This window comes from Artibeus jamaicensis, unplaced genomic scaffold (assembly GCF_021234435.1).
Source record: "Artibeus jamaicensis isolate MK-2021 breed Jamaican fruit bat unplaced genomic scaffold, CSHL_Jam_final contig_354, whole genome shotgun sequence".
NCBI lineage: Eukaryota > Metazoa > Chordata > Mammalia > Chiroptera > Phyllostomidae > Artibeus > Artibeus jamaicensis.
Window position 1 is genome coordinate 35,875,314 of NW_026521803.1, and position 17,951 is coordinate 35,893,264.

Sequence of the window (17,951 nt, forward strand, 5' to 3'; positions counted from 1 at the left end):
GGCCCTCTGCGTGTCTGCACGGAAGTGTCTCTCCCAAACATAGACTGCATTCAGCACCATTCAGCCAGCACTCCCCGCCACAGGTCAAGGTCCTGGCCCCTTAAGGGTGCCATGAGAGCTTCCCGTGCATCTCTCGGGCCTGCATTCCCCTCGGAGGTTGTACTCTTCTCCTCCGGGCCTTTGCAGGTTCCCAGAACGACCACCATCCCTCCCTCTTACACACCTGACTTGTTTTCATTTGTGAGATTGCCCCCAGGCAGGCAGCTGTCCCTGACTCTGAGCCCACCTTGCCCAGGTGCGGGGGCTTGGCTCTGTCCCTCGCTCTGTGCGTCTGTGCGCAGTTGCTCGTGCGTGGTGTTGGAGTTTTCCTCTGCTGGACCTTCTCCCCCTTCACACCCTGCCGTCACCCCACACCAGCCCAGGACCACCAAGTCCAAGTCCACGACTGCTGGTGTGCGCACATCCCCTTGACTCTCAGCTCCCTTCCTGCCACTCGGCTGAATTTATTTTCCCTGCTTTTTACTCTCCCATTGATACATGCCCACATTTTCCTTACCCTCTCATTTCATAATGGTTCATTTTATTGTTCTCTGTGTAGCTTTATGGCCCTCATTGTTTACAATACACAGGTTATAAATGTTAATAATACAAAAATTCTCTACTACGCATACCACATTATTTCTAGCTCCTTCCTACTTCCAAGTTACCACGTCTTTAACTTGAAGGAATGCCTCACCCTTAACCCCTCTGTCTGTGTAAGTTCACTCACTGGAGGAGAGAGGATTGGGAAGCATCCCTCACCTGGCAGCTTCCTGAAGGGCTCTGTTGAGTTTTATTTGGGAGAGTTATAGCTCCCTCTGGTGGTCAAATCAACAGGTGCGTTTTTGTTCTGGACTAAAAATGGTATTCAAATCTAGTAATCCTCTGGAGTTCTTTTTAAAATATATATTTTTTTAACTTTAAAAAGTTATTCACATTTTGTCTGATTTGGCAGACACTTTTAAAAACTTCTCAAACAGTGACACTTATGCAGAGAAAAGAATGATTTTACCTTAAGCAATTCCAATTTTTTTACAGAGTTGGTTTTACAGTAGACAGTACTAAAGAACTCATACAACTCAACACCAGACAACCAACCAACCCAATTAAAAAATAGGCCGAGGACCCGGACAGACAACTCTCCCAAGGAGACATACAGATGACCAACAAACATAGGAAAAGATGGTCAACCTCACTAGCTGGTAGGGAACTGCCAATCAAAACTAAAATGAGATACCACCTCGCATCTGTCAGAATGGCTTTTAGCAGCAAGACAAGTGGTAACAAGTGTTGGAGAGGTTGTGGAGGGAAAGGAACCCTCATTCACTGCTGGTGGGAATGTAGACTGGTACAGCCACTGTGGAAAACAGTGAGAGTTCCTCAAAAAATTAAGAACTGGCTTACCTTGTGACCCAGCAACCCCTCTTCTGGGTAACTCCCTGAAAAAGTCTGAAAACAGGTGTCTGCAGGTATATGCACCCCTGTGTTCATTGCAGCATTATTCACCAAGACATGGGAACAACCGCAGTGCCCCTCCATAGAGGACTGGGTAGAGATGTGGTGTGTACCACGGAGCACTGCTCAGACAGAAGGAGGGGCGAACCACTGCCATTTGTGACAGCACGGATGGACCCTGGGAGTACTCGGCTAAGTGAAATAAGTCAGAAAAGGCTGAGAACCATAGGATTTCACTCGTATGTGGCATATAGAACAAACTCATAGAGCAGAGGGAAAGGGGGTGAAAGGATAATAAAGGGTAAAAGGGGCCAAATCTGTTGTGACAGAAGATGATTTGACTTTGGGTGGTGGGCTCACAATGCAGTGTACAGATCATGTATCATAGAGATGTACGCTTGAAACCTGTATACTCTTATTAACCAATGGCACCCCAATCCATTTAATTAAAAATAAGTTAAAAAGCAAAGTACAAATAAACTAGACAATACATAGCGTGCATGTCATTTCCTTATTTTTCTTTCCCTTTATCTGCCCAGTAATTTTCTAAAACTTGTAGAATTACCTAAGTAGAATGCTGTGGACTACAAAGGAACAATGAACTGAACATTGGGAAGAAATGAAATTCTTTATTCATGCAATAGTGTGCTCCAGGGTGGTCCCAGAGACAAAATGAACGACAATGCATTTTTAGTGCCACATTTTTGCAGATAACTTCATCGCCCCTTACGTGTTCTTGAAGAAAGGAATTCCCAGACCGATATTCATAATATAGAAAAATAAATACCATAAAGAGTTGCCTAATGTCCATGCTAATTCTGGGAAACAGGCACGGCTTGTCTCAAACATGTTTGTATTGGCTTTGGAAGGACACAGAAAGCCGAACGCTTTGCATGTGATTCTGTCCCAGGCGGTGGGTGTCCTCAGTTTCCCAGAGAACTTCATGGAAGCTGTCACCACGTGAAAAACAGACCCAGGGAAGATGAGGGAGGTTCCTGCATTTTCTCCTGCCATCTTTTCCTTGTGGCGACATTCGTAATGATGGCTAAGGACAGCGTTTCTTTTCAGACTGATGACAGAGACCCTCAGAGAACAGCAGCAGCCACGCTTTAAACATTTATTTTAGGGCCAGCTTGGCTTATGTTCTCTCAGGCGGGCTTGAGGTTGTTCTGGGTAAACCTCTCGCGGGCAGGGGCAGGAGTCACGACCTTTGTGGGCAGCCTGCATCCGTGGGTGTGTCATCAAAACATCAAAGCGCTTATTTGGATGGGGGGGCAGTTCAAGCGCTGTGGAGGAGGATGGCGTGGGTCACTGACTGGCTCATTTTGCAGGGATGTCCTTCTCTCCTGTTACCACTTCTTGATGTTTGCAAATGCTGACACAAACCAAAAACAGGAGGAGAGCCGTGAATGCCTCCAGTGGGACAGAGAAAACGGAGAGGCGCTGGGGAGAAAAGCGTCCAGCGGGAGCTGTAGAACCCAGTTTGGGTTCCCACGGAAGGCAGGAGGATCCGGTCTCGGGCCGTGCTGGGACTGTTCTCGGGAGATGCTATTTCCACGTGGCAGCCCCCAGGAACGCTGTGGCACTGCGCAAGTACAGGGCTTCGTGCATTTTCTCTAGACGACTAAGTCTCCCTGAAAAAAACCCAGCCTCCACAGCACACAGGTGCATCAACAGACCGCAGACCCTGAAACTGCCTTCGCTGAGACACGCACACCATCTCCGCGTGGTGGCCCTTCCTGTCCTTCTGGGTGCAGAGTGTGCGCCAGGGGTGGGAGCCCCTCGGGGTCCACAGCGTAGATAGTGGGTGTCTCCTGTGCCTGTCCCAGGAGACAGTTCCCTCACTGTGGGCCACAGCATCGCACGGCCTTCCTCTCCCCACCCTTTGCCTTCCTCCTGCCCCATTTTGTCTCCATGGGCACGAGGGGTGACGTTGAGGCTTTGCAGAGTGCACTGGGGTATCTCTAAGAACAGTAAGGACAGCACCATGATGTCGCAGGGCCCGGTGAGGTTTCGAACAGTGAAGAAAGCAGAGCCTAAAACTGGGTTGAAGTTGTGACCGGTGTGTGAAGGAAAACAGCTGGGGAGCCGGATCAGTTCTGTTCTTCCAGAAACCCAGCAGTGCTCACGGGCAGAAGCCCAGCAGTGCTCACGGCAGTACATCAGCGGGGGTGTTCGGGTGTGATCTTCGGAAAGGCCGATGTGGGGAGTCTCTGGGTTGACTTTTAAGTTGACGTGTTCATGTGATTTATTGCGGAAATCTCCGTAGCCACGTAGGAGGTGGGAAAGACAAGCCCCTGCCACAGCTGCTCTGAGCATGGGCCCAGGTCTGGTTTCTGTGTGTCTGTGTGTGCATGCGTGTTGGGGGGTGGCGGTGGATGAGAACTGCGTGGTATCCTGTCGTTACAACTCCACGGTACTCTGTGGAGATGTTTCTGAGTTGTCACTGGTGTCTGTAGCTTTAGCCTTTGCTGTGGTCCAGCAGTTTGAGGATGCTTAGCCACTGTATGAAGGGCAGGTTCCCATCCCTGGAGGTCCAGAGCAGCCAGGACTTGGCCTGAAAATGACCTCATAGCTTGCCCGGAAATGACAGCGGTGGCTCTTTATTGCCGCATCTGGACACCTGTGGCTCGCACCTAGATTTTTCAGATTATTTTTTGAGCCCGTACAATGTTCCATGTACTGTGGAAGGCACTGGGCAGGGAGAAGTTAGACAGGGTCCATACCTGCTCCGGGCTTAAATTTGGCACCGCCTTCATCTCTTTAAGTCCTTGGCTAACTGCAGAGGAAGCCCCCTGGGCCCCCTGCTGTGAGAGACCGGGCTGGAGGAAGCTTGCTCCTGGTTTCCTGGGTTGCCACTCATTATACTTACACTCTAGACGCAGGCAGCTTGTATTGAGCGGGGCTTCCTTGGCGCAGACATTAGCCCAGAGACGTGTGCGTATGTTGGGACTTAGGGTGTCATCCGCCAGCGTGCCCTCTGATGCAGGACAAACACCGTCACCTGCACCTAGAGCCACAGCTTCTCACCCTCCGTGCAGGGCGCTCTGACTGCAGTGCCTCGTTTAGGCGGCTGAGTGCTCCCTTTGAAGCTCCGTGCTGTGCCCGAGGCCCTTATCCACAGCCGACTGCTTCCTGCCCCCGTGGGTCCCCTCTGAGACCGCTCCATCCCCCCGGAGGTACCTGAGTTCTACTCGGCTCACTCTGAGTTTGCAAAAACACTTTTCAACCTAAAATTTTTCTTAAAAAGTGTTTGCTTCTCTACCGTCTTCCCTTTTTACAGTCTCTTTTCTTTATTTCAACTTTGGATGTCAAAAGAGTCCAGGTGTATTTCTGGGGGAAAACGTGAGATGAGAAGAAATTGCCGCCCCAGGGAAGTAGTGGGCTTGTGTTCTGCACCTGGAGGGCTGACCGCGGTGGTAGAAGGGGTTTTGAGGAGGGTGGGGAGGTGTGTCGTGGAAGGGGTGGCTGTGGGGTCACCACGCTCCGAGGTGCAGCTGCAGGGTGGCACCCCATCTTGCAGGAGGAAGGTTGACCTCACGTGCAGGTGGGCCCTTCCTGCAGGGCTTTCCTGCTCTTGTTTTCCCACCAGCAGCCTCCTGGGGGCTTCGACCCTGGAGCTGAGGCCTTGCTGGTCGACCTGTCGGGAACCCTGGAGGCCTTGTTCTGCGTGCGGGAGGGTGGCTCACAGGAATTCTCTGGGGGGGCTGCGGGGGCGACTTCCAGACTTTGAAGGGTGAGGATGGTGCACTCCGGAACTGTTCTTCACGGTGTCTTGTTTTTGGGAGGACGAGAAGGTGTTTTTTTCTGAATCCTTCTCTCCAAAAAGGACCACACCCTGCCAGGGAGAGAGGGTGGCGCCAGGTTTTGTTTAGTTTAATTCACAGCAGTGATGTTGGTGAATGATGGTCCTTGGTGATGGAACTTGGTCCCGAGGCCCTCATGCTGGGTTGAGAGGGCAGCTGGGCCTGGAGCCCGCATTCGTGCTGATGCCCTGATTCAGATTCGGAGGCCTGGGCAGTGGGAGGGGGCGGGAGTTTGCATGGGTCTGCGGCCCGGATAACACTCAGTTCCCGGTGAGTTCTGCTGTGGGGCGTGTGGCTCGCCAGGGCCGCGGGGCCCAGCCTTCACGAGGAACGGCACCTTTTCCTCAACAAGCACTTTAAAACCTACAATGTTGCAAGCCTTAAGAATTTAGTTTTTTAAATAGAGGTTTATAGTCCTTTCTCAACAAGTGCAGAATGAGAAAAGGTATGAATGATCAGACTCATGTTACACGTAAAAAAAGCACGTGTGGCAAAAACACACCATAAAGTCAAGAAAAGAGCAAACTGGGGGGAATATGGCCAGTTTGTATCTTAGAGAGTGCTCACCTCCTTACTGTAGAATGATCTACAAATCAATAAAGAGCCCAATAGCCTAATTGAAAGAAATGGTCAGAGAGTGCAATAGACAGTTCAGGGAGCAGGGAATACCATTGTCAGTTAAATATACTGAGGCATTTGGCCTTACTTATGATAGAAGAGAGATCAAAACTAACGAGGTGCATTTTCAGAGGTCATACTGCTGGACACTAATGTGTTGGTGGCACAGTGTGTTCACAGGAGTGTGAAGACACTGTCGTTGGAGGCTGCGCGTCCAACCTCCCACATTTGGGAAATGCTTTTCACGATGGTTCAGGCCTGTGCCCTTAGGACCAGTGCTCCCGGTTCACCCGCCAGCTCCACAAGCCTGAGGGGAGGGAACACGCGTTCCCTGGTGGGCGCCTTCCGAAAAGAGCGGAGACAGCAGACACGTCCGTTAAAACAGCTGCAGCCGGGTTCGGCCCTCGCTGTCCCACCGGCTCTCTCCCCTCTGTGGCCTTGCTGTCTGGTTCTCTCTGCGGTTGGCAGCTCTGGCCTCACCTTCTTAGCAGAGAGGGAGGCTCTGGCCACCTTTGGGGCCTGCCTTTGATTGGGTCGCCCCTGACCTGGGAGCAGGGGCATGGAATGTCCTATGCATTGACCTACAGTGGAGTCCTCACTGTATTTTTTTTTTTTTAAAGTCCAGCCCCCTGACTCCCACGCCCTCCTGTCTTCATGTCCTCTTTCTATTCCCCATCCATGTCTCTGTCCCTTGTTCTGTCACTTACAGATGAAGCAGCAGAGTCCTCCTGTTTTTGAGACAATGTAACTATGCATCTTAATTAAATCATAGTCATCACATCAGTCGTAGGAGGAAGAAATTACTGTGTAAAGGTTATGCAACTCCTGCCTAAAGTCGCAGCAGGTGAATGGTGGAGCTGGAGTTGGAGCCAGGTGTGTTGGCAGGGACTCTGGGCGACCTCGCCCTCCCCCCCCAAAGTCTGAGGCATCCTGACTTACAGCCCCCCAGGTGGTGAGACCCAGCAGCCAGCGCTGGGAATCACTGAGTGCTGCAGTTCATCCATGACCTTGACGAGGTCAGGGGCTCAACTTCCTTGTGCTCTGCTTCCAGGCTGGGGTTCTGGGGTTCTTGTTCACATGGCCAGGCCCGTCTTCCTGAAGAAAACAAACCTCTGAAATAAGTAGTAGGTGCCTGAAAAGAATTTCGGCTGCAGCCAGTGGGGAGGACCCCTGCGTAGGAAGGACTGGGCGTAATGCCCAGTACCTTGAGGGTTCCAGAAAGAATTTGATTCCCTGTCTCTGTGGCTGGTGCTTTTTGTTGGTCATGTCAGCTTCAAATGAGGTGGCCCTGGAGGACCCTGGGGACCCAGAGGAAGGCCGGATGACTTGTTCTCTTCTGCATTCTTTCTTGGGGAAGTCGGTCAACCAGATTGGGGGGTGGGGGACAGGAACCCTGGGGAGACATGCAGGACATGGGCAGGTGGGTGCACCGGCGTGGGGGCCGGGGAAGGAGGATTGGAAAGGAAGGAGAAAAAGTCCTTTTTTAGGGTGCTTAAAAATCCAAAGAAATATAAAGAGAATTTCAGTTTAAAAAAATGACATGATTAGGGTTTGCATTCAATAAACAGCATTTCACAGAAATGAAATATTTCTGTACCTCATATTTTCTGTAGTAGACAATGGAGGACAAGTGAGACCGCTTTTGTTTTCCTTCCCACGTATTACTGAGACTTTTGTGTTCTCGTCAGTACATTTTAATATTAATTGTGAAAATCAAACTATCCGACACTGGAGATGGAAACATAATATATGTTAGTAATAGTCAAAGATGGTGACATGCGTACAGTCTGAAAGCCGATACGAAAGTCACGTTACAAGCCGGACCCCTTCCCCGCAGTGTGTTTCTGGTGGCGTTGGCCCGAGTTCAGGGTGGAGGGACGGTGGGTGGGCTGCTGCCCTGGGGCAGCCCAGCTCCTTCTGCCTGAAGAACTGGTGCACGAGCGAGGTCCGTTTTATCTCCCGTGGGAGTTTTTGCTGCTTAGGTTCCATTCAGTCCGGAGACAGCTTCATCGTAGGAACTTAAGATGCGTTTTGAGGGATAGAGCAGGGAGTCTGGACGTGAACAGAAGAAACTGTGTTCAGAATGTGAAGAGTGTGGGGTGGAACAGTCACAGAGGGCGTGTGTCGGGCCGAGTGAGGACCACGCGAGGACTGGAGGACCCAGGGACTGGCGTCTGTCCTGCAGGCCTGTCCAGGGGGTGCATTGTTTTCTGCTCTCCTCAGATAGGCCTTCACTAGCCTCCTGGGGAAGAACAGAAGTTAAAATGTACGCGTTGAACTTGAGAGCTAAAAGGGACCTTCAAGCCAGTGATCCTGGAGCCTGGCAGTGCATTGGAATCACTCGGGAGCTTAGGTGTCGGTGCCACTGTTACAGGACGGACACCGGAGCCGAGCCCCCAGCACCAAGGGCTGCAGTGGGGGAATAGTGGCTGCTTTATTATGGGCAGTGCCGTCAGGGGAAGGGAAAGCTCACGCTCAGAGCCTGACCTCCCCAGTGGCATGTAGGTTATAGACTGTTATGCAGGGCAAAGTCGCCATACTGTGGGTTAGGGGATCGGGTCGTGCTGGGAGCTGATTGGTCAGAGGTGAGGTCGGGTGGCGAGTCACGTCTTCAGGCCTTGAGGACACCTCTAGGTCCTTTCCAGCGTCCCTCTGTCTGGTCTCATGGGAAAGTAGCCAAGTGCTTGGTCCATTTTAGGGTTCAGGAGCGGTAACAAGATGTTATCTGTAGCCTGCCAGAGGTATGACCGAACTGTGTGACCCATAGTCTGGTCTCGCTACTGTCTTCTGCTGCCTTGGGGGTTGCTGATTACCCCCGGGAGTGGGGGAGGACAGGGGGAGGGGAGCTAGGTCTCTGAGAGATAGGTGTGTGTGTGTGTGTGTGTGTGTGTGCGTGCAGAAAGAGGATACCTAGAGCTAGGATTTAAAATTAAATTTAAACAAAGCCACAAGGACCCCTAGTTTGACCAAGACTCACCCAGAGATCAGTTCATTTGCCCGGAGGTGCAGGTGGAGGTGGAAGTACTTGGGCCTGCCGACTGCGGACAAGTCAGCATAGCAGCGACCCCAGGGCACGCAGAATCGAAACCCCTAGAACCTCCTCCAGCACCGTGTTGCTTGGGTCCCATCGTCTCTGCTCTTGACCGTTCCAACGATGTCATTCTTCTGGACAGGGTCTTGCTGAAGCCTACTGGGCTCCAGCATCTACTTTTGGATAATGGGAGTTAGGTAAATGCATCCTCAGGCCCGTATGGTGGAGAAGACTGTCTCTTTTCACAAGTAATCTGCATCCAGGGGTTTTGCACGTGGGTCCATCCATTCATTGTCTCTCTGATGAACATGGCGGCACAGCTTCACATCCTTCCCGTCGGTCTGTGCGGCCAGACAAACGCGGGCAGATGTTGCTCGGTCGTCCTCTCCTGCGTTGGAAGCCGGACCTTGACCTTCTTTCCCAGGCCCCTTTGTCAGGCAGCAGCAGGGCCGTGAACAAAAGACTTTTCTTTCACCTGTCCAGGGAGCCAGAGCAAAGGAAGCCCCCCACTACCTCTGATATTTACACCACACCTGCCACCTCCTGGGAATCTTTAAAATTGCTCTGGAGAGAAACCATTCTGCCTCCAGCGCCTATTTTTAGACTTTATAAAGCCCACGTTAGATTTTTGCTGTCGCTCGCTATCCACCAAGCCTGCCGTTCGGAAGGCAATGGGATCTTTTGTCTTTAAAGGTTCGACACCCTCCGGCTCAAACCCCTAAGCTCCGGACTGCTCCAGGGAACGTCTCTGCCCTCATTCTGTCCAAAACCACAGGTGACGACCTCTACACCAGAGCAGGAAAGACAGTCACTTCACAGCAATGAACCTCGAGTGAATATGAAAACAAATCAGCCTGTCTTCAAACCCTTGATCTGCCCTGGGCATAACCTGTTCCGAGAGACTGGTTGAAGCCTCAGGCTGGCCAGCAGTTGGCTGCCCAACGTCAGGCCAAGTCCGTCTGATGGTTTCTAGCTGAAGGAGTGAGGTGCTGTCAGGTTCCATAACAAATTATGTAAAGCAGGTTTAAGGCTTTGGAGTGGACCTTGGACCCCATTCATGAGTCCAGCTCCTCTCTAGCCAAAGATTTTGGCATTTCCTTTTCATGAACCCATAAGCTGTAACTAAGGGCAACTGTGTGATTTTCAAGGCGGTGATAAGGCCCAACGCCCGGGGAATCCCGGCCCCCGCAGCAGGGGGAGGGGCAGTTTTCTGTCCCCCCCCTTTCCTCCAGTTTCCACAGTCCGCCCGTCCTTGCCACACAAGAGAAGTCACGGAACTTTTATTTTGTAATTCTTATCAAATAAACATTTTGGAATTCATGTTATTAAATTTTAAGTAGGTAAGCTGATTATTTTGTAGGGACTCCCTACCACTGCCCCCAAATCGAAACTCTAGTAAAACCAAACCAAGTGTTTCTTTAGGCAAAAAGAAAATAAAAGGGAAGAAAAAGCTTATCTGGGCGTGGGGGTGGGGGAAGGAGAAAAGATATCGGACATAGAAAAGATTGGGAAGGGGGCACAATGAAGCGGGAGCACCTGATCAGAGTGGTAGGATTGTCAGCTAGTTTCGCTTTTAGTAGTTTCCAACTTTCCCTTCAGTAAGTGTGTTCTTTAATGTTATCAAATGCATAGAAAGATAAATACGAGTGCCTGATGATCCAGCTCACATCCTACGAAGGAGCTCATCCTGTGGAAATAGTGAGGAATGCATCTGTGTATCCTTCCTCACACGGCCAGAGAATTAGCTCTAAGGATGAAGAATGATGCTGATGAAAGTTCACTTAGTTTCATTATAGTATATCTTAAAGTGGAATGGTACGAATCCGTTAAAAATAGGTTGTTGATACATGTTTAATGACATGACAATATTTTATGGCAGAACGAAAAGGTGGGTCATATACTGGCTACATGGATTTGACCCCATCTTTTTATAAGAAACACTTACATATACATGAATAGTGAAAGATCTGGAAGGACATTAGTACATTTATGTGTTAATAGCGCTATCTGGGGGATTCATGGGCATCTATTTCCTTTCTTCCACTGTGCGTATATTTTCCTATAAAGAATCTTACTTTCATGGAAATTAGAAAAATTTATTTCATTTTTAGGAAGTAGTTGCCTCTTTGAGTAAGAACCTGGGATTTAAACTGTACTCGACATTTTCACCCCATTGTTTAAATTCATTTTCTTACACCTTTAAGAGAACAAAAGCAGTGATAAAAAGAACTTGAAATGACGGACTGATTGCCGGATGGGCCGTTGATCATCTCAGTGGCTGAGACCTTCAATCGCCATTTGTATCAGTGAACAGTACTCTTTTTCTCTTCTCTGGTGTGTTGGCTTTTTACAGTAGAAGCAGCAGCACTGTTGACTATGTTGAAGATTAGAAGCTTAACTTTTGTAATGGAAGCCAAACAGTGAAGCTCGTTCTAAATGGTGTTATAGTCAGGGAAGCTCTGAGCCCAAGGGCCTGGTGATGGTGACCGTTTTCAGAATCCAGAAGCTGCTTCTGTCTTTGTCTGGGTTTTGCAGCTAAGTTCCCCAGGTTGGGGCTGGCGGGAGCCTGACTCCAGGGTAATTGGTAAATCACTAGGGTATATGTTAGCCTTACTCTGTAGCAGCTTAAAACCTCAGTGGTGAGGTGGGCTCCTTACAGAACAAGTGGCATTCAGCTGGGACCTGGTGTACATGCAGAGTGTGACATTGTACACACAGATGACAAGCGTTGAAGACGTCAGATGAGTAAGGCTTGCCGGCAGTGCTCGGCAGGTCCCGGTAAGCCCCAGTGCCATCGTGGTACTTGGCACACGGAAGGAGCTGGAGAAATACTTGTCGAGTGAGGTAGCTTTTGAGTTGGCTTGTCCAGCCTGGGTTCCTAAACCCAGGAGCCTGGGTCATGAAACTGCAGGAGAGGAGCTGCACTTACTGAGTAGATTAGATGAGCGGTTCAAGGTCTCAAATGATCACTGGTTCTCAACACTACCGACTGTGTGCAGGGTGTGCCATTGATTGAATCCCAAGAAGAGAAAGTGGCGGGGCACGTTCCTGTATGATATTCCTAGGAGAGGCTTGCTGATTGCAGGAAGGTTAAGATGTCAAGTTGTCTTAACTGAAACAAGGTAGTTAATGGTATCAGCCGGTCTCCCGACACCTGGCTTATCCAGTTTAGGGACTCATTAGCCCTCCGACAGCTTATGCTTGCTTTGATGGTTATACAGTGTTGCCTCCTAGGTCTTTATGCTGTTTCCTGTCTGAGCCCAGCAGCGGTGTTCTCTGCTGGGCTGGCTGTGGGGGTGCAGCCCCCTGAGTCCTGTGTCTGTCCTTCAGTGGGGTTCAGCGTCCCTCTCGTGATGCTCAGAGATGCTGGGAGATGAAGGACATAGGCTCTTGGGCCTCCGGGAGTTTATTATCAGTTGCTGTGGAGCTTAGCCTGGTCCTTGAACATGGGCCATAGATTTCCAGAGACAAAAAAGAGGAAGACAAAGGGTCCTTTAATGTATAGAGTTGTCTTTGTGCCCGCTTACTTCATTTCTGGCTGTTTTAAAGAATTGGTATTCAGGTTGGAGGTGTCATGTTCTGCTACAACACAGCAACCTGCATGGGCCTTGGGGGTGTGCTTGTGTTTGTGCAGAGGTTTTTAAACGTAAAGTGGCTAAGAAGAAAGCAAGACCAGTGTGTATGTGGGGGGGGAGGGGTGCGGGAGTCCATGCATGGACTGCATTTCTCAGTACTAGCTATTTGATATTCTAGGAGCTATTTCTTTGCTCTATTTCATATTTGAGGGTGTACTCCCTCCCCTCTCCCCAATCAGGGGTTCTATTTCTTTCTATTTTTAAAGATTTTTTTTTTAGAGGAAGGGGAAGGGAGGGAGAAAGAGAGGAAGAGAAACACCAATGTGTGGTTGCCTCTTGCACGTCCCCTACTGGGGACCTGGCCCACAACCCAGGCATGTGACCTGACTGGGAATAGAATTGGCGACCCTTTAGTTCACAGGCCGGCACTCAATCCACAGAGCCACATCAGCCAGGGCGAGAGTATACTTTTGGCTGGAAGGCAGCACGTACTAAAATTTACCTTTTGGATTAACCTAGTATAAAATTGAAGTAAATCTCAGTCAGGCACTTAGTGGTAATTTCATAGTTGATGCGGACCCTGTGGACAGGCAGGCAGGACACTTCACACAGTGTACAGTCCTGAAAGTTCCTGTCTTCCTGTGTGACCACCAGAGGCACCTTTGGTTTTTCTTTGGGGAGATGCCGTGCGGAGGGAGGTTTGTGGGCGGTGGCCCCGCTGGTCTCCCAGGCCTTGCACAGCTAGCTGCCTAGAAAACCCGCAGGTCTCATCTTCACCCCCATCCAGCGCCACTAGTCTCATTTTACAGAGTATCCTAATGACGCCACTTAAAGACGCATCTTCCACTCCCTTCATTTCCGCTGGCAAATTTTCCCTTAGGTTGTTACCTGCTTTTGAGAGCCCTCCCGGACCTGAAGGTATTCACCGGGAATCCACGAAGTCTTCTGGGAAGTAAAGTGGTTAGAAACGTTTCTTCCAATGTCACCTGATCGGCAGCTGCTTGCTTGGGACCAGCTGCACAGAACAGCTCTCCTGGGACCCTCCCACGCCCTGCTCACTCACTGGTCTGGGCCCCGCAAAGACTGCCTGTGATACGTTGTGGACCTTCAGCTGCTAGGGGTGCCTGCCTCGTGTGTTCCACTGGAGTTGGCTCTTGGCTGTTACAGTCTGGGAACACCCTGGCTCTTTGCTTCTCTTTTCTCTGTCTGTTTTGGGAATTTTATTCTTTGTAACCAAATCACCAGATGTTGGATGATCCAAAGTCTTTGGGAAAAAAGGAAGGTTGGTTGGAAAGAAGATCTGGTGGGGAAGCCTGAGGGTTGTCCTTGAGCAGCCAAACTAGCTGTGGGAGAGTTAATGTAATGCCTCCCGGAGGAGAATGGATTGAAGATGGAGGGGTGTTCGTGACTGCAATATTCAGGAGCTACCACCAGATGGCGATCGCGGCTTCTTGGCCCTTGGGACTGGGGACTCCCTCCCTGCCTGTCAAGGTCTGTGGAAGCACAGGCTTGACCCAATACTGAATGCCACTGTCATTCATATCAAACAGCAGTATTGTAAGTAACCTGTGCACTCTGTTTTAAGAAATAATTGTCTTTTAAAAGGCAGCATTAAAGAAAAAGACCTGGCTCAATTAAAAGCCTCTTCTTTTTTTAATACTCTTAAAAGTGGCCGTGACCTTGGCCTTGAAGTGGGAAGTTACAGGAATGTGGGGCAAAACCCTCCCCTAACGTGGGCTGCCATGGGGTGTCACAGTCAGGCTTTGGGTGGAGGGGTCATGTGATCTGGCCTTGACTGCTGGAGGTCAGAATGACCCTTAAAGTGGCCTCCATCACCTGTAGGAGATGTTGGTTAACACAGGGAAGAAGAAACGTCTTTGCTGCTGGCTTGGCGTCGCATCCGCTCCTGAAAGGAGGAAGGGTGATGGGAGTGCCCGTGGTCATTTTAGGGTCCTGCTTTCAGGGCCACAAGCTCCCGGAGGGTGTGCTCCGGTGAAGGAGGGACATTGGAGACCCCACCGGGGGTCTCACTGATTCCTTACTGTTCCATGGAGGAGGTTTTGGGGCCCCCTTTCTGCAGACAAGGAGGTGAGATAGGGCAAGAAACACACCCCACGCCCTCCAGCGAGTGAGGCGGTGGAGATGGGGTCCACACCTGTGCTGTGTGATGAAAATAGCTGCTCCTACCTACATATGAGGACAATAGAGCAGTTGCTTAAACAGCAGTGTCCTGGGGCGGGGGGGGGGGCAGCCTTCATGTCCTCAAATGTCCTTCCTCTCAACACTGGCATGAGCGTTTACGAAAAGTGCTATTAATATTCTGCGAGGGACATTCTGTGAGCCTCAGGGCTCCAAAGGCCCCTGGGTCCCCCCACAGCCAGGCACGCACACTTCCTACTGTAAGTTGGCTGTTAACTTCCGTGATGTTCTGCCGCATGGACGGTGTTGTAGGATCATGATTCGGATCGCTTTTTATGTCTCTTGCATCCACAAAGTCCTCCCTGTAGTCATTGGTTCTGCTGCCTTTGATGAGCTGCATCCTGTCCTCTTCCTCACATTTTAATTTGCTCCTGATTTGAGCAAGACAAGCAGCAGCAGCAGCAGCAGCCACCGCCTCCAGCTCAGACAGGCTTCTGCTCAGGCACCAGTGGGTGCAGCCTGGGGGCGGCTGCCTCTCAGCATGGCCCTACCTGGGCGGTAGCTGCTGCAGAGCCCTCCCCTCTGAGCCTTCCACCTCCCGCTCCAGGCTGCAGATCACCTGTCAACAGGGGGACCTGCCAGAGACAGCGTTTCTCCTCACTGCTGTTGTTAGGGGAAACAGACAGCCATCTGCAGCTAGACCAGCCTCCTTCTCTCTGTCTCTGCCCTTCAAAATGAGATCTTCTGCCTGGAATCTGGTAAGTGCCACAGAGGACTTGGTTCTTTGTTTTCCTTGGTTAACATCAATAGAACGTTCTCTCACAGTGGGTTCATTAGCTTTAAATGTGCCAGAATTTGGAGAAACCAACCTACCTTCCTCCCTTCCTTCCTTCCTTCCTTCCTTCCTTCCTTCCTTCCTCCCTTCCTCCCTCCCTCCCTCCCTCCCTCCCTCCCTCCCTCCCTCCCTCCCTCTTTCTTCTTATTTTCTTTTTCACACCTGTGAAGCATTTTTTGCATGCTTCAAAAATAAAAAGAGTGAAAAATTCTAATGATGTGTTGAACCTCTGTCATCTTGTTTGAGATCATTTTTTTTAAGTGCACTGGAAAATTATTATACAGCTACTGCTCTCTGGTGCCCTCCTTCCCTTTGGTGAATAAATTTGTCACCAGTGTGTTCCTGAAATGTCAAAAATAGACACAGTGAACGGATCGGTCGTGCAGAGTTCAGAAATTTCACCCCCAGGCGAAAGGAGGAACAGAGCTTTTATTTTCGTTTACTTTTTAGACCTGGTGTGTTCAGTTCGATTGAAAGCACAGTTAATGCCTTCAGTCCGTCCATCACGGGACAGTGGACCCCTCCATTGGCTTAGATTTGCCTCCTGGGATACGGGTACCTTCCTTGTTGGTCTTATAACCTTTACAGGAGATGTTTGAGGGTGAGGCACATAGCTCTTCAGCTTTCCCTGTCTTCACACAGACGATGTGGCTCTTATAGGGACATTCAGTTATGGACTCTTAAAAATTGTAAATGAGGTGCTTCATAACTAGATTATTTTTCACCGTCTTCCCCCCACATTCCTCAGCCTCCAAACATACACTTGTATTCGCTTTAAGAGAAGATAAAACTGGCACTTAGTATTTCCTTGACTCTGAGTTAAATGTCATTAAAAATTACCTAGAAATTAATTCCAGGAGTCTGTCATCTGTTTGAGGTTAATCTCATGAGCAGGAATTAGTGTGGTTCTACTTTTGTTTTTCCTTTACTTCCACCACAAATAACGCTTTCTGGCAGATACGGAATCGGAGGAGAGTGGAATTACGTAACACTGGGATGGAAACCCAGGTCCAGGCTCGCTGTCTCTGGGGGCGTCTGCACACCCCGGACACAAGGCGAGACCGAGCGGCTCCTGCCGCCTCGAGTCCTGGAGCAGGCTGCACAGGGGAGGAAGCCTGAGCCTGTGCAGCAACTTGAAGCCATGTCAGAAAGAACACTTGTCAGAAAGCTTCAAAACCATAGCTGTTGGTCGTGCGTGACATCGGCCTTCTGACCCCCCCTTGCTCAATGGTGACATCTTGTTTGGCCTGGGCGTTGCGTGGTCCTGGGCCCCCGGATGTGGGAGAAGTGGCAGAGCAGCTTCCCGGGTAGGCAGAGGCCGCCCTTTGGGTGTGACTTGACATTGTGGAGTCTACGCCATCGCCTGCAAAGGGGCTGTTCCCTCGGACCCATGGCCAGTTGGAGACGCAGACTGCAGACCTTCCCTGCCTAGAATTCCTTGCCTGTGAGCTCGTTTGCATGCGAGGGGACAGTTACACCTCCTGGGTGATAAGGAAGACAGAAACCCAACCCCAGAGAATTAGCTGCAGCTCTGGGTGGCGAGCAGCTGGGGAGGGAAAGAACCCCCCACCCTCCAAGACACCCCTGTCGGGCTCTGCGCCCTCTGTGCCATTGCGGTGCCCTTCTCCCGGAACGACCCAGCCCGTGTTTGGCAACAAGAGGCTGCTGCTGTATCTAAATGCCTTTCTTCCCGGTGAACTCCCACCCCTTGCCAAGGGGCCTGACTGAGCACCTGGTTAATGATCTTTAATGTCAATGATTGTGTGCCCTGATTAACATTTAGCTTGGTGGGTACCAGGCAGGTTGAACTCCTCCGTCCTCCAGTGCGATTTGCTCATTACCAGCCATCTGCCCACCTGTAGGAACTGGGCACAGCCTGTTCTCTCTCTCCGTGCATGCTTGCTCTTTCCCAGGAAAGGGGCGGGGCTTGGGGAGAGCCCCAGGAGGTGGGAGCAAGGATACCGGGCAGACAGCAGCCAGACGCCGCTGCAGAGCGTCCTGCGTGGAGGGCTCCCAGGTGGGTGGCTTCCCTTAAGAATTTACTCCTCTCACTTAACTGTTGGTCACTGAAGTACGAGGCGGGGGGACTTACTTGTAAACAATTGTGTGTTTATTCTTACACGTTTAAACTTCAGTCACTTTCAAAATACTCTCCCTTTGATGCAGTACACCTATCGAGACTTTTTTCACTGCTCAAAACAGTTTTCGAACCCATCGATTTTGAGACATTCTAGTGCTTCTGCCATTTTTTGTTTCACCTCGTCCACATCGGCCAAACATTTCCCTCTGAGGATTTTTTTCATGCAGGGAAACAAAACAAAGTTGTTCAGGGTGAGATTGGGTGGATAGGGAGGGTGGGGCACAGGGGTCATGCCATTTTTTTGGTCAGAAACTACTGAGCACTCGGCATGGCATGGTCAGGTACGCGTGTAAATCGCCCATCATGAAATGGG

The 17,951-nt window shown here is 50.4% G+C and overlaps 1 protein-coding gene across 4 annotated transcripts in view; it reads left to right on the plus strand.

The window, feature by feature from the left end:
* Positions 1 to 17,951, plus strand: part of NEDD4L (NEDD4 like E3 ubiquitin protein ligase) — a 289,989-nt gene that overhangs the window by 92,182 nt on the left and 179,856 nt on the right. Inside the window, exon 1 of one of the 4 annotated variants that reach the window (XM_037151989.2) lies at positions 17,437 to 17,515. The exons of the other annotated variants lie outside the window; for them this stretch is intronic. The gene's annotated coding sequence lies outside the window, so the exon portion shown is untranslated. Of the gene's footprint in view, positions 1 to 17,436; positions 17,516 to 17,951 lie in introns of those variants that run through there. 4 annotated transcript variants of the gene reach the window in all.